Source organism: Lissotriton helveticus, chromosome 7 (assembly GCF_964261635.1).
Source record: "Lissotriton helveticus chromosome 7, aLisHel1.1, whole genome shotgun sequence".
Taxonomy (NCBI): Eukaryota; Metazoa; Chordata; class Amphibia; order Caudata; family Salamandridae; genus Lissotriton; species Lissotriton helveticus.
The window spans coordinates 1,831,491,149-1,831,508,431 of record NC_136068.1 but is presented as its reverse complement, the minus strand read 5'-3'; positions in this window follow the sequence as shown (position 1 = coordinate 1,831,508,431).

Genomic DNA, 17,283 nt, shown 5'->3' with positions numbered 1-17,283 from the left:
TGAATTATAGAAGTTGATAAAAACCCAGATTGATCGACCCTTTTCTTGGTGCCAGAGACTGTATGCACTGGCTCGGTGTGGCCAGAACCACTATCTTGCAATCCACTGCGATGTAAATATAAATTACACGACCACCTTTTGGTCTGCCACCCAAAGAAGGGGATGCTGGTACGATTAAAGACTTGTAACCTTCTAACATTAAGCTACTATCCATCAGCCAAGTTTCCAGCAAGCATATCACACAAAATTGCTTCACAAATGCAATTCACAGCGGATTTTCCATATGCAAATCAGTCTTGACCCTGCGCCCAGTGGGAACAGTCCAGCCCGAACTGCCAGGCCAGGTCCTCCCTGGATTGGAAACCAGCATACTAGGACCAGTTTCCGGGTTTCACCCCTCATCAGCCAGGGTAGTTTGACTCCAGTGGCATGGAGAGCACAGGACTCCACTTCTGGGCATACCTGTCCCATTCAGGGAGACAAATACAAAAACAACAATTGATCTTTGTGACTGGGGGTGAGTGTTTGCATTGTTCAGCATTCCACACCTCATTTGTTCCTTTTGCTTTTGTTGCACTAAGTGGGAAGGGTATGCCCAGACGTGGGTCCAGTGCTCACTGCACCACTGGTTTCAAGCTAGCCTGGCTGATGAGGGGTGATGTCCCGAAACCAGTCCCAGGATGCTTGTTTGTGGTCCAGTGTGGACCTGAGTTGTCAGTTTGGGCTGGAATGTTCCCATGGGGCACAGGGTCAAGACTGATTTGTATATGGCTGGGTCCAAGCTGGGGTGGCGTGGTGAACAACAGAATGATGGATTAAACCCAGATCTTTGTGACTGCGGGTGAATGTTTGCATTGTTCAGCATTCTGTTCATCATTTGTTCCCTTTGCTAATGAGTAGTTAGGCCATTCAATGAACTTACTGTTGGGACATTTAATTAGATTTTTCTTTATACCTTTTTCCATTTCCTCATGTCCGCAGTTGCATCTCATTGCATGTCTATGCACTAGTTTCAAATTCATTTCTATTGCAAGTTTAAAAAAATGATTGATTGAAAAAATATATTTTCTTTCTAAAATATTTTTTCAAATACCATATAAGGGACTGCTTTTAGAGTTCATTAAAATATATTTTTAACACGTAATATTATAGATCACACAGAACGATGAGGCTATCATTTTCAAATACAGTTGAAAATGTCAGACTACACAATGTTTAGAATCTGATCACTTTAGATATCTACTACAATTAACTGAAAAGGAATGCTGGGCCCTATTTTTTTAACCACTTGTCTCAGCATCCAAGAAGTTTTAAGGCATAGGCAATTGCAAAGGGCCGTCTCCTTCCCAGCTGCCCACTGAGAAGTGAATCTTCTCCCTATTTGACCTCTCCAAGTTCTATTTTCAATCCTCTCTCCATCTCTGCCTACCTCTACACCTGACATGTCTGTCTATGCTGTCATCTTAAAGATTGTTGGGGTCCCAGGCAAGATGCATTTCCCCTGTTTTTCATGTTAAAGATTAACACAATTTATCATTGTTAGGCATCAAGTGTGCTTGAATTAGCAGAAAATATGTAATCAAATTTCAGGTTGATCCGAATAGGAGCCCCCAGAATGTTTTGCCTGGGCATAGATTAGAAGTATTTTCATGTCCATATTCAGTATTCTGGACAGGAAGGTGAATGTTCTAAAGCTGCCTTCTGTAGCATGTCCCCCAGTGCAGGCACATTTGTAGAGCTAGGTAAACATAGGTATTGTCACTCTTATATCTTCAAAGGCTGTTGTTATTGGATATGGATGTAATGTAGAATCTTATTGTAATAAGGCTTATCTAAGGTACCTGTTATGAATCTCTTGGGTAGATATTGTCTGGCAAGGAGGTAATCAAAATTCAGATTTTTTGGTACACTACAGCAATCTGAGTCTCAATATTTGCTGACCGTAATCTGTTCCTTGCAGTACTCCGTTATTAATTGTAATTAATTTTGGAATGGTCTTTGTCCATCTGTAATTCTATTTGATAACTGTACTCTATGCTATTTCAGTCCCTTTTTTCTTTGCCGTTTGCAGGACTTCATGGTGCGCTACATAAGGGATTTCGATCACTGGATTGGCCTCTGGAGGGATTCCGATCAGCAATGGAAATGGATTAATGGCACTGGATTCAATAACTGGCAAGTCATTACTGTTTGCTTTGCTTACTGTAAACATTTTAATTGTCCATCTCAAAGAGCATATTGAGAATCTAATCCCAACCCAATGAGATGCAGAAACCGTTCCCTTGTAGGGCTAAGGAGAGACTGAAAATAATGGCTTTCCTTTGTGCGATAAGCCACAGTTTGGGTGAACAACCCACATGAAATATTCAAGATCCTGTTACAAGTTGCACATTACAGAGCAATGCGAATGCAGGATCCAAAATCATAGTATGGGCAATATTCTTATCTGTGCACCTGTGTTTGAGTGGGGAATAACGCACACATTTAAGATTTACCCATCCTTTCCAGAACATGATTCCTAATTTCAGATCTTTTTCAACACACAAATTCCACCTGCTTTCATCATGGAAACACAAGTACATTACCAAGTATAAGTGCACACACATCTCCTAATTGTTCACCCTATATGACTCTTAATTGGCTCCTAAATTTATAACCGCAATGATTGCGGATTAAAGTTTCTGTATTTTTTCAAAATGTATTCACTATGCACCAATGCAAAATGAGAAGCCACTGGGGGGCTTTGGGCAGGAAAGCACCCCGCCCACTTACCTCCTCCTTTGGACCTGGGCATCTCATATGCATATTATTACACTAGTATATGCCACTTCCACTCATTCCAACCTTTGGCCATTTCTTAGGGATGGCAATCTGATTGCTTGGCCCGAATGTTGGCACCCCAACAATGCTCCACCATATTGACAGACCTGCCAAAAGCCTTTATTCTAACCCGAGTGCACCTCTCGCCCACATATCATGAACAGAGTATCAACTTTAGCAGCAATGGCATCCCTTTTTAACACTTCCTCCATTATCAAAGGAGGGGGTTTGGTCTAGTGGCTTGCTGTCTGTCTAAAAGATCAGAGTTCTTAGTCTTGATAGGGCCTGGAGTTTTAGGTGTGGGTGCTTTACCCTTGTGCAACTGTACCTTGATATCATCATTTCTGATATATGACTTACTTTTTGCATGCACGCTTAATGAGGTTGGCGCCCTCGTAAAATCTGAAAACTGCATGACCTGGAGACCTCACTTCTCCTTGATTGCAGGATGTGTGTTTGTGCAGTCACCAATGTGTAGTTATAGTTAGGACATGGGGCTGATTAATGTGGGAGACTGACTTCAGTCTGTCCGCCATCGTATTGGGAAATTGGACCAGCTGCCTACAAGGCGGCGGACCCACAGGGCTGATTACAATCCAACCGCGACCAGGGTGGTCGCACTTCCCATATTTTACATTGCAGCAGGTGCTACTGACACCAGCACCTGCTGCAGTGTAAAAAGGGCACATTTCACATTTCCCTACACTACGTAGCAGGCACCATGCCGTGTCTGCCACATGGTGCATGGAGATGTTGGGGGCACAATAGGTGCCCCAACCACCAAAATGAAAGGGCACGGGGTCAAGGGGGGGCCACCATGGGCCCCCAATGTCCATCCCCACCATGTAAGAGGTATTTCCTCTCAGTTTGGACTCCTGTCTACAGAGGACAAAGCTCCCTGGACTTTCGCCGGTGGTTCGGTACTTATTAGCACTTTGGCTGTGTCTCCAGGCTCAATGGAACACCTGTGAACCGGTCCTTCGGACCTTGCGACCGGAGAAAGTCCAGGGAGCTTTGTCCTCTTACATATACCTCTTACATATATCAGCACCTTAGCACGTGCTTCACATACAGGGCACTGATAATCACATAGATCCCTGTAACACCCCCACACATAGGTCCTGAAGAAAGCCAGTTTAATAAAAAGGCCTGGCTGAAACTAGTTGACCACACTGGACGTGGGAGACCATAAGTCAACCCCTACATGTCCCAAGCCTTTGTTTTTAACCTCTGCCTGAGGTCCACCAATAAATTAACCGTTAGGGACCCCAAGGACAGAATTTTAAAATCTCACGCAACACACCTGCACAGCACACTCACCTTCCAAAAAACCCGCTCCGCAGTAATCTGGCGTCGCAGCACACCTGAGTCGCACTCGGTGCCTCGGGTGGGGCCCGATGATGACGCATGCCACCAACTAGGTTGGTGGGTGAGGGCCTTCATACTAAACAAAATGGTTTCCCATGTAGACACGTAGCACACAGACATAGCTAGTTCTCTTTGATTAACCACTATATCCCAGGGGAAACAACTAGCTACTCTAGTTCCTATCTCTCTCTCCTTGATTAACAGAACTAAGGTGATGTTTCCCTGTGAAAAAGCCTTCTTCAGGATTTCATTCATCATGTTTGAGAGAAAACTGTTTTATCATGATTTTCCCATAGAGGTTATGAAAGGTGCTTTAGTAGCCAAAATGAGAGCATATTTCCTGTAAATTCACACTAACGTTCTCAGCCATACAAGAATGAAATCTGACATTCTCAGTAAAACGCTTACTTCCAAAAGGAGCACCCTGTCAGTTGATTCACTTGCGTTCTTCTGCAGGCTCTAGAGAGTTCTAAAGAATAACTAGAGCGATAACAGTCTTACTTATGACAAAAGTATGGCTCACGTAAAGCCATCTTGATTGCATCAAACTGTTAAAAGGTCAAATATTTAATTCAGAGAGGACAAAATGAGGGGGTTAATTTTGCCATAGAAATGATAGTTGGCGCTGTAGAAAGAAAAATTAGGACATATTTTGAGTAAGCTCTCATATATCGTCCTCTTTTATTCCAATAAAACATTCTGACATGCAGACGGAAGCATGCACTTTCAACACCAGCAGCAAGACTGCCAGTTAGTTCCCTGGTTATCAGCAGCTTTACTACAGTTTTCTTATGGGCAACTAGAGTGCTAACATTCTGAATTCATGCCAAAAGTGTGGAACATCTGAGCACCATCTTGATGGAATCAAAGTGGAAAACTGAAAGCATTTTCTACTGAGGATACTGCAGTAAATGAGAAAATTGGGGCCCTTCATAACAAATCAGTCTTCCAATACATCCCAAGGATGGAAGTGTGCAAAAAAAAAAACATTTACATACCTTTGGTAACAATATATCTGTAAGATACATAGATTCCTTACCTTAGAATAGCAATACCAACCCAGGAGTTGGGTCTGCAAACCAAGTTCACCCCAGAAAGTGCTGGAGAACTGAATGGCCAAAGAAGCCATCTCTACAGACTTTACTATCCAGGCAGTAATGTTAAGTGAACGTGTGCAGTGAAGCCCATCTGCCTGCCTGGCAGATGTCACTGTGGGGAACTCCACATCTCAAAGCGGTAGTGGCTGCTGTCACGCTGGTGGAATGGGCATGCTTTCATACCGCAGGCTACTTTTTCCACCAAGGAATAACAGATCTTAATGCAAAGGATGATCCATCGAGAGATGGTCTGCTTTTGCACAGCCCGACCGTACCTGGCACCCATATAACAAACAAAGTTTCGATCGTCCACCCGGAATTGTTTTGTGCGATTCAGATAAAATGATAACGCACGTTTTGGAGCAAGACAGTGGAGTCTCTTCTCCTCCTTGGAAGGATGCGGGGGAAGGAAGACGGTAGGCAAAGTGATGGTTTGCCTGATGTGGAAAGAGGTAACCACTCTGGGAAGAAAAGAAGGCATAGTTCGAAGCACAAGCTTGGCCGGATGGACAGCAAGGAAAGGAGGTTTCGAAGATAGAGCCTGAAGCTCATTCAACATGCGAGCAGAGGTGATGGCAACCAGAAAAGCAGCCTTCAAGGTCAAAAGTCTGAGAGATTATGTAGTGGCACACATAAGGTAGGTTAAAACGAGATTCAAGTTCCACTGAGGCATTACGAAAGGAATAGGAGGAAAGAGTTGGGTAATGCCCTATTTACAATAGGAGACTTGAAAAGAGAAGGTTGATCAGGAAGGTAAAGAAAGGCCAAAATGGCTGAAAGATAGCCCTTAAGGGTGCCCAGAGCAGAGCCCTGCTGGGCCAAAGAAAGAAAGAAGAGGAGAAGCTCAGAAAGAAGGGCAGAAAGGGGATCTACAGCCTTTGATGCACACCATGCCACAAATTTGTTCCGTCTACTGGCGTATACTGTTTTAGTAGAGGGACGCCTGGCTGCCAAGATTACATTACAGACTTCAAAAGGAAGGTCAAATGCTGTAAACTGTTGCCGCTCAATTTCCATGCAAGGAGGTGGAGACTGGACAGGTTCGGGTGGAGGACCGTCCCCTGCTGCTCAAACAGAAGATCCTCCCAAAGAGGCAGTCTGATCAGAGGATCGATGGCCATGCTCAAGAGCTCGGGATACCAGACTCTTTGTGCCCAGTCTGGAGTCACAATAATGACTTGGGCCCGGTCGCGCCTTATCCTTAGCACTCTGGGCAGAAGTGGTACAGGCGGAAAGGCGTATAGAAGACCGCAATGCCTCTTGCGACGAAAAGCGTCACTGAGCGGATGCCACCTTGGAAATTCCAACGCGCAGTACTGCTGACATTGTGTGTTCTCTTTGGTGGCAAACCGATCTAACCAAGGCTTTCCCCACTGCTGAAAGAGACCTTGCACCACCTCCGAGTGAAGATGCCATTCGTGATCCATCATGCACCTGTGGCTGAGTTTGTCCGCTCTGGCATTCAGACAACCTGATGGGTGTTGAACCACCAGGGACATGTCCTGATGTTCCAGCCACGTCCAAAGATAAAGAGCCTCCTGACATATGGTCCTCGACCACACCCCGCCCTGTTTGTTGCAGTACCACATGGCGGTGGTGTTGTCTGTGAACACCTGCACTACTATGCCTCTGACAGAAGGAAGGAATGCCTTCAGTGCAAGATGAATCACCAGGAGCTCCAGAAGGTCCATAAGGTGTGACTTTGGCACGTTGATAGTCAACCCCAGCAAGTACAGGAGGTCCACCATAGTCTGAAGGTGGGAGACAACCGCTTGGGGCGAGCAGAGCGTCCTGGTGCAGTTTCAGATACAAAACCATTTGCTAACATCTCAAGAAACTCAAAACATTAACGTCGAGGCACAAATGCAAGGATCAAATTTAAAACTAAGTCATTCAGTCAATAGTCTACACACGTCATCAGATAAGGAAACAAGCATTGGCATAGCCAACAGTTCTCGCCTTTGGGAGCTTATAAGTGTTTAGCTAGAGCTATTGGCTTAGTCAATGTGTTTAAGCTAAGGTGTAGAGCAGTGTGGCTGCTGGCGATTTTGTTAGCCTCTTGAAATGAGAGACAAAGAAATTGTTAGTGTTTTTGTTGCAAGAGCGAGAATTAGTGAAAGAGGGTGCATATAGTGTGTGTTATATTGAGACTGAATGTAGGATAAATTAATTGAAATAAAGGAGTAGTGTGTGGATACATGTGAGATATAGAAAGACAGAAGGTAGAAGAGTAGAGACAGATAAAAAGAGTAGCATATGTGAAAAATAAGTTAAATTGATCTTAATTAGAGGCCTATGTAAAAAACTAGACATAGCTTTTAATTGTTTTGCCTCGTTACAGCAGGGCTGTCTCCATCCTGTAGCTCCGAATAAACATGTAAAGAAGTGTAAACGACTGATATTGAAGTAAGATAAACAGAGACAAAATAAAACTTACTGACTCACAAAGGTTAATTGAAACCTGCGTCTCCACCCCTTTACACCAAATGTAATCCCCAAATTTTTTGTTTTAATGTATGTAATGCTGTTTCTCCCTAAAATAAAAAGTCTTTAGACTTTGCTTTTTTGGGAGTTTTTTTTATAACGCAAACTGAAGCCGAAGGAATCCACACAATTTACATGAGCACCAGTTACATTACAAACAAAAACATTTATTTTTAGGCATGGTGAGATTAAGTAGTTTGCCCCAAAGCACAAAATATGGAGCCTCCCGCCAAGATTAACACATGGGTTTCCAGTTTAAAATTTCGGCGGCTTTAGCCGTAATCTCCCCTTACAATGATGTCCAAAAAATAAGAGATGCCACGTGACTGCATTAGATATACTGTAAGGGCTGGGGCTGGAACAGTGTCAATAGCACAGCAAGTTCGGCTTTATGGGCAGCAAAGTGGCTCTTTTTCATTTGAATTTTTGTAACATGTGTTCAAAAACATAAATTTCCGGATAAAACGTTTTTGCCTGCAGCGTGACTTTAATGCTCTTGAACTGTGTGAATTAAAACAGTTAAAATAGATAGATAAACAATGTACTCCAGCTAAGAAGATGTGAACAGTACATTGTTAAGTCCAAGCACTAGGAATTACACCGAGATGGCACTAACACAACCTATTTTTATTCCTAACTTTAAGTATAAGGCACATTAAGTTCAACTTCTCTCTGATAAAGTGTCATATCCTATTGTGCAGCATGTAATGCACTGGACATTTAAATGCAGCTTTTAATGTGATATGTAACTTTGTAGAGGTCAAAAACCCGCATGGTTTCAGTTATTTTTTACCATCTGTAATAAAGAATAAAGAGAGCAATTATACCAAATGAATTTAATAAAATGCACTGAAACTCCCACGATTGAGACTGTGAGTGCTAAATTAAATGCTCAAGATGGCACTTCATTTTCAAATGAATGTAAACTTGGTGAAGGAACGTTCTACTTCCGACGCATAGATGATGATATGCTAACATTCTAAAACATATCCAACTTGATTAACCGAATAAACGAGTGACTTAAACCGGGAAGCAGCCATGTGCCAACAGCTTACTGCAATATCATTCGTAGTGGTCAGCACATCTGAGCCAAACCTCTACCCTTGGCAACTATATTTGTTAGTTTTATCGCTTAACCTGTACTTTTATCTGTCCATAGGCTAAATACTGTTATATATTTAATCTACACAGTAGTAAAAAGTGTGTGTGGGGGGTGGGGGGTGAAGTAATGATAATGCAGATGGTAGATCCATTAAAGATTAGCACTATTTATAGCAGTATTCAGAGCCCAGTCAAGAACTGCAGTAACAAAGGCCACCGGCAGAGGCGTTTTCAAAGCCCATAGGAATTGCAGCATGCCTCGCAGGCAGCGTATGCGCGCTGACTCCGGGTTTGACTTAAAATGGCAGGTTTTAGGACCTTTCTAAAACTATAATACCTCAGCAGATGCAGTCGGTCTGCAATGGAAAAGCACATCCCATTGTACCCCTGTGGGGCCTAGGTGCCCCGTTACAGCTCGGACAGAATAATACTCTGTAGGGATAGCACTCGGTCCATCCGTCTCCAGCCGATCCCAAGTGAGCCTTTGCTTCTGCACATACGATCACCGGGCATGGAAACCCTATGCCTTGTTTTTTCGGGTACAGGCCTGCACCCTATAAAACCATAGGGACCTCCAGAAAGGGCTGAGCCCTGCTCTCCCCTGCCCACACCTCAGTGTGGATGTAACGCACCCTCCAACCAATATGGAGTCACCACTCGCCCCTCCATCCTCCCTAGCCTTTGCCCCACCTGCAACCCACATTGGCCTTCCATTCCCATTTACCACACGCTCATTAGAGTGAAACAAGAGATCAGAAAAGTTCCTGGAATCGAGGATGATCATGCGAAAAGAGACCAGGTAATCCTAAATCTGCTTGGTTATTTTCAGTTCGAGGACAAAAAGTTTCAATGGCTCGATTTAGGTGTATGCTACTGGCTGGAATCGGTCTTCTGGACTTGGTTCCCTCCGCCTTAACCCGGCCAAGTCTTACTGGATCCCTATCTTGTGTTGATGGTTAAATGGTGCATTCTCCCACTTGTCACCATCATTGTCCCCCACACTCCAGGCAGGTATGGGTGGGTTCCAAGCTGTGTGATTTTGCACCATTTCTTCCCCTCTGACCCCCTTTGAGAACATTCCTCCTAACCTCTGCCTGCTCTTCAAAGCCAATGTGGCATTTGGCCAAAGAAGGGGTAAGACTACACTTTCACCGTGAACTTCACTCCACTTGCTCAGTGGCACGGAGTGGTATGATCTAGTAGTAAGTCAATCCTGCCAGCTGAGCCCTGTCCCTCTCCTACACCATACCTGAATTGGCGGGCTACTCCAAGTAGGCATTAACCATTTTCAGCATGCATGCTTGTTAATTTGCTGTACAGTGAAATACCAACTCTTTTCCTGCAAGTTTCCATCTGAGTCCGAGCCATGGTTTGCTCTTCCAAGGGCTTTGTCACAATGTTTACGTCAGAAGTGTCCAATGTAGAACCAACAAGGTCAGGTCCATAACAGTTTTTTAAGGATCTCTACATAATATCTTCACATAGTGAACCACAATTGTACTTATTTACATAGTTTTTATTTTAATAGATAACCACCATGGCAGGGCTTTTGATTCTCTCTGTAGTCACTCCATGCTTGCCCACTGATGTGCAACATTGCTTAGAAATGCTTTAAGAAGCACCAGCCTGAGAACAGACCTCTTTGAAGACCAAATTGTCATGTCCGTTTTGCAAAATACCCGCCTATACTTGACTGAGGTCACCAGCTTGCATCCCATACCTAGATTATCTTGCTTGTTTACCTAGTATATGTTTTAAAGACTTTAGCTGCACTTGTGCCTTTTATTTGTATTTCATCAGTACCAGCGTAAACTTCTTGCACAGTCCTAACAGTGTATTTTTGTTACAGGTTCCTGGTAGCAGATTACTCTGATTATGCTTACCTCGATCATCGCAGTGTCAAAAGTGGAGAAAGTTACAACACGCGGAACTGGATTTGCAACAAGTGTCCATACATGAAAGGAAGCCTAAAGATTAATTGTGTAATGTTTAGGGTCACCTAGAGAAGGTATGAGGCACATAAAGAGACTCATCCGCCTTTACCGAAAAGTTGTTAGTGAGCAGGTTTATTTGAGCATTTTACATTTTTTAGAGATCCGTTCTAGAGATCCAACCATGATGTTTGGCATGGGGTTACAAGGATGTTGCCGCCATTCAAGTAGAGGAAAATTGATTTTGCTGTTTCCTGTTGTGGGTTTCTCCCTCAACACCCCACTTCCCCCTACACCAAGAATTAGGTCTTAAGTATGTTGAGGACCTTATTTGTGCTGCTCCTGTAGCCCTGTGGTGTTCCAATTGGTCAAATAAGGAAGCTCAGCTGAACCATACAGTTGTTAGAGATTGCCTTACTTGTAACGTATATAAGAGATAGCACTTTGGCTCTGGTCTCCGCACACTTGTTTGAGATCCCAGAAAGTATCATCAAGAAAGATAAAAGCTGGACCCAGGAATGCTTTTCTTCACACAGACAAGCCTCTTGGAAGAATGTGGTAGTGGTGAAGCCGTCTGTAAGAGATTGTTCGGTTCAGATGACATCCAGTGTTGCCCCATACCTATTATTTGTGCAGAACGTGTATGAACGCAACTTACTGACGCATTTTAGGTTAGGAACGATACGCTGGATGTTGTTCCCCTTAAGGCAAATCTCCTAAAACAATATTTGTATTTGCCCGTGTGACAAGCAATCAAGCCAGAACTTATTGCACTTTTTTTAAATATCTTCCTTGTACCAGGAAATGTCTATTGCCTCTGTTGAACAGGAACAAATGTACTAAGTGCAAAGCTGCTTTGCTCTTCTTACGGCAGCTAAATTACAAAGATACCTGTTATTTGATTGGCTGTTTTTTAATGGGCATTTTACGTTTGAGAAAGGCAGTGTTATTCTAACCAACGAATGCTCAATTCTACTTATATCCTATGCCCTGGCTTTTGTGACTGTATTGTTTTATAATATTTCATGGTTTCAGAAAAGGTCTTTTTTAAGGTTTTGTACTGTATGCATTCTGCTTTTATTGCTGTAATTAATATTTAATTATTTGACTGTTTCATATTAATCCGAGAGTGTTTTAAATCAAGTACATCTTTAATGATCTTGTGGAAAATTATTGAATAATGATTATTTGATTGACTTAGAATGCTTTTAACTGTGAATGCTTGGTTTTTAATAATTGCTTTGTACATGGTATTTGTAATGTTTCCTGTAAACCTATATTTGAATTTTTTTGCTTAATATTTGTTCTTTTATGGCCTGTTAGACCAAACTAAAGAATAGAATAAAAAAATAATTGTAGAGTACTCATTAATATGTGTGGGTGTGTTTGTGAGATGCCAGTCATCTGCAAGGCATACAATGTAAAACGTTTGACCAATATAAAAGTTTAAGGGTTTAAGTTTAAGGGATAGTTAGCGACAGAATTTCGTCCATTGTCCGCCAAACTCTCATTCCTACCACCCTATTTTGGGTCAGGTGGACTGCCAGATTTACACGGACTGAGTAAAATTTACCTGTAGTGTAAACCTTTCTCTCTCAGCTCCAGGGTGTACAGGCCATCAGAGGTAGACCATCTGACTGTCTGCTCTATTTGTATGCAGTCAGATGGCTTGTTGTTGTCTTTCACTGCCACAAATCTCCTGATTATGAGGGACAATAACATAAACATTTCAAATGTACCCATACCATGGAAGAAAATTTCCTTTGGAAGTTTATTTTTGGAAAAGAAAAACTTTTAAAAGTTTGGTGTAAGTTCCCATCACAAGTGATGGATGCAAGCCAAACCTTTAAATGACTTTGTATGAACTGAAATAGCGGCAGTTCATGGGATGGTGGTAAACTCTGAATTTGACAAGACGATGAAAGGTGGTGTGGTGGACGTAAAGTACTCCTCCACCATGATGGTCTTTACTCCATCTGTTAACCTCCAAGTCAGGCTCTAAATGTTATCGTTTTCCTCTATTTTAGTCACAATAAAAATGATTTTGATGATAGTTCAGTCATGCACAGAGCTACAACTAGTTATGACAAAAGGAATTTGGGAAAAGTAGAAAAAACAAGTAAATATCTGACAGCAACTCACTTCAACAGTCGTCTCCCCATACGAACACAAATCTATTCATTTTAAAATATGCAAATTGTTTCTTGCACCTCTAAAAGATCTACTCTCATACATTTAAATTGAAGATTAGAAAAATATATCTTCCAAAATATTAAAGTGTTAAAATTGAGGAGGTAAGAAATGATGAACAAGAGGGAAAATCTGAGGAACCGTAGAAACGGAATGCTGGATTTGGGAGAGATATTTCATCAACCATTATTAACCCTTCAAAAATGTATTATTCCTAGGCCAGTTTGATGGTATTTATTTTTTTGCCATTTCCGTCTGTATTTATCCTTATTTATTTTTTGCTAATTGGATCTCTATTTATCCATAGTTATTTTGGGTTTTGTGGAAAATTTGAGCTGAAATTAGCATGTTACCACACTTATTTAACCGATAAATATGCGCTCATGCTTGAATTTGGCCAGGTTTCAGTGCTGTGAACATTCGCAGAAGATAAATCAGTGCACTAATATGAAAATATGCACACTTCAGTATCAACCTTGTGCATATCTACTGCTGTTGAAGCCTCTTTACTAAAATTCCTATATTTTTAAACCCCCTTGTCTATCAATCCACACATCTATTGACCTGGCAGTCATGGCAAACAGTATTTGTAATTACTCAAGCAACCCGATTTCCGTTTTTATCCACATTTTAAAAATAAATACAGACAAAATGATTGTTATCTTTCTGTATTTATCTGTAAAAATCAGTAAAAAAAAAACAGGGAGCCTTAATTATGCCATAAAGGAATTAAAACCCAAACTCTCTCTCACATTTTTATCCTGCAAGTTTGACAGATGCTTTGACAAGTTGAAGTCCATTTAATACAGCCTTCGTGATATGAAAGGCTTTAAATCCACCAGCCCCTGTTCAGGAGCACGGTGCCCATTTTGTCCTGAATTCAGAATGCTGGCACTCTGGTTCATTAGAATACTGTGGGCAGAACACTGGGGAGTCAAGTGACAGACCACTGCTGCTGCTGAAAATACGCTTACTCGGCTTATCGGGCCTTTTTGCGATGGCTGAGGAAGGTATTTTTGAATTTATAGGAAATGTGTGCTTTTAACTTATGGTTCACTTATAATTCCCATGAAAACAAGTGAACCATTTTCTCTCAAACATGATTCATCAAATCTCAGCAGAGGGTCTGCATTTTCACATGGGGAAACTACCTTAGTAACTCGCCATAATTCATAACATTATTAATACATCACCATAAATGATTCATATTGTGATACTAAAGTAGGGGAATTCAACCTTCATTAAGTTTTAGTTCCATAGATTCATGAAGGTGCAATAACCCTGGTGGTGTACCAATCGCACCTGCTCCTCCTTCCAGAGGTAAAAAATAAAAATGTAAATGTCGGAATTTGTAAAGCGCACAGCTACCTCCACCGGAGGTGTCCCGGCGCTGTCCGTATACCGCTTAGGAACCCTTCCTGGCTTTCCTGGGAAATTTCCACTTCTGAGCACCCCCCAGGTGCAGCCAGGCATCCCAGCGCTTTTGGGGCCGTTGTGGAGACTAAGCAAGCTATTGCCCAGAGTTGCAGCGTGTGACCCATGATCAGAACAGGCACTGAGGCGAGAATATCCAGTCAGGGAAATTAATGAGCCAGAGACCCGCCGAGGCGGGAATCAAACCCTGGTCCCTGGCCAGAGCTCTGCATCGAGGTCTGCCTGCTCTAACCATTGAGCCACACTTCTCCAGTAGGTAGGCTACTGAAGGGTATGATAGTGCTCGTCATTGGTCACCAGAGGGATTTCCTGGGTCTATCAATCTCTGGTGGTTAATGCTCCTGACCTCTTTACTGAGTTATAGTCCTGTTGGTCAGGAAGAAGAGTTGAGCGAGGCAGACATGGCTCCCCTTGACACAGCTATCTGAACTAGACTATTCCCAATTCAACATAAATATCTCCACAGCATTTATTATACTCCTGAACAATCATGGCAAAACAGAAGGATCCTGGCCCCATATTGCTCTTGGTGCCATGTGATGGCAGGATTTTTTCCACATGGTCTGGGGCTGGCCGATTGGCCGATAATCAAAACATAGTGGAAGTGTGTTACAGGGATTCCATTAATTCTCAATTATAGGTTTTCTTTTTAACTTTGCATCCTTTTTTAAATGGTAATTTGAACATAATTTTCAATAAAACAAGAATGTGCAATGCACACATTTGTTTTTGGTAGGCATTGCTCTGTAGTCAACCCTGTTAGTTCCAGGGACACACATATTAGAACACGATGTCCTTGCTTTAATATGTGTTCGTAGGAGACGACTCATTTCATCTAGCCTATGGGTACTCACAAACTTTCTCTCGGGTGCCAAATGTACAGTGTGGTTTGTGGCCGAGGGCTGCACCGGTGGGGGCGGGGTCAGTGGGGGATGGGCGGCCTTGCTAGAGTAAAAAAAAAATTGTCACCATGAGGTTGAACCGAGGCCCTGCAGCGGACGCCTTCGTCCACTGAGTCACCAGACCCGGCATACACCTCTCTCTCTCTCTCTCTCTCTGTCTCTGACTCTGTCTCTGTCTCTGTCTCTGTCTCTCTCTCATTGTCTGTCTCCCTCCCTTTCCGTCTTTGTCTCCCTCCCTCTGTCTCTCTCTGTCTCCCTCTCTCGCTCTCCATCTGTCTCCCTCTATCTGTCTCCCTCTGCCCTCTGTCTCCCTCTGCCCTCTGTCTCCCTCTGCCCTCTGTCTCCCTCTGCCTCCCTCTGCCCTTTGTCTCCCTCTGCCCTCTGTCTCCCTCTGCCCTCTGTCTCCCTCTGCCCTCTGTCTCCCTCTGCCCTCTGTCTCCCTCTGCCCTCTGTCTCCCTCTGCCCTCTGTCTCCCTCTGCCCTCTGTCTCCCTCTGCCCTCTGTCTCCCTCTGCCCTCTGTCTCCCTCTGCCCTCTGTCTCCCTCTGCCCTCTGTCTCCCTCTGCCCTCTGTCTCCCTCCGCTCTCTGTCTCCCTCCGCTCTCTGTCTCCCTCCGCCCTCTGTCTCCCTCCGCCCTCTGTCTCCCTCCGCCCTCTGTCTCCCTCCGCCCTCTGTCTCCCTCCGCCCTCTGTCTCCCTCCGCCCTCTGTCTCCCTCCGCCCTCTGTCTCCCTCCGCCCTCTGTCTCCCTCCGCCCTCTGTCTCCCTCCGTCTCCCTCCCTCTGCCCTCTCCCTCTCCGTCTTCCTATCTGTCTCTCTGGCTCTCTGTCTGTCTCTGCCTCTGTCTGCCCCTGTCCCTGCCTCTATCTGTCTCTGTCTGTCCCTGTCTTTGTCTCCCTCCCTCTCTCTCTCCCTCTGTCTCTCTCTCTCTGTCTCCCTCTCTCTCGCTCTCTCTGTTTCCCTCTCTCTCACTCTCTGTCTCCCTCTGTCTCCCTCTCTCTCTCTCTCTCTGTCTGTCGCCCTCTCTCTGTCTTTCTCCGTCTGTCTCCCTCCCTCTGTCTCCCTCCCTCTGGTGCCCTCCTCCTTCTGTCTGTCTCCCTCCCTCTGTCTCCCTCCCTCTGTCTCCCCGTCTCTCTGTCTCCCTCTGTCTGTTTACCTCTCCCTTCCTATGTCTCCCCCTGTCTCCCTCCCTCTGTCTCCCTCCCTCTCCCTCGGTCTCCCTCCCTCTCCCTCCGTCTCCCTCCTCCCTCCCTTTGTCTCCTCCCTCCCTCTGTCTCCTCCCTCCCTCTGTCTCCTCCCTCCCTCTGTCTCCCTCCCTCTCCCTCCGTCTCCCTCCTCCCTCCGTCTCCCTCCTCCCTCCCTTTGTCTCCTCCCTCCCTCTGTCTGCTCCCTCCCTCTGTCTCCTCCCTCCCTCTGTCTCCCTCCCTCTCCCTCTGTCTCCCTCCCTCTCCCTCTGTCTCCCTCCCTCTCCCTCTGTCTTCCTCCCTCTCCCTCTGTCTCCTCCCTCCCTCTGTCTCCTCTCTCCCTCTGTCTCCCTCCCTCTCCCTCTGTCTCCTCCCTCCCTCTGTCTTCTCCCTCCCTCTGTCTTCTCCCTCCCTCTGTCTCTCTCCCTCCCTCTGTCTGTCTGTAGCCCTCTGTCTGTAGCCCTCTGTCTCCTTCCCTCTCTGTCTCCGTCCCTCTCTGTCTCCGTCCCTCTCTGTCTCCGTCCCTCTCTGTCTCCGTCCCTCTCTGTCTCCGTCTCTCTCTGTCTCCCTCTCTCTGTCTCCATCTCTCTCTGTCTCCATCTCTCTCTGTCTCCATCTCTCTCTGTCTCCATCTCTCTCTGTCTCCACCTCTCTGTCTCCCTCTCTCTCTGTCTCCCTCTGTCTGTCTTGTCTCCCTCCCTCTGTCTCCCTGCATGTCTCCCTCCCTCTATCTCCTTCTGTCTGTTTTCATGCTGTCCTCTGTCATCCTCTGTCA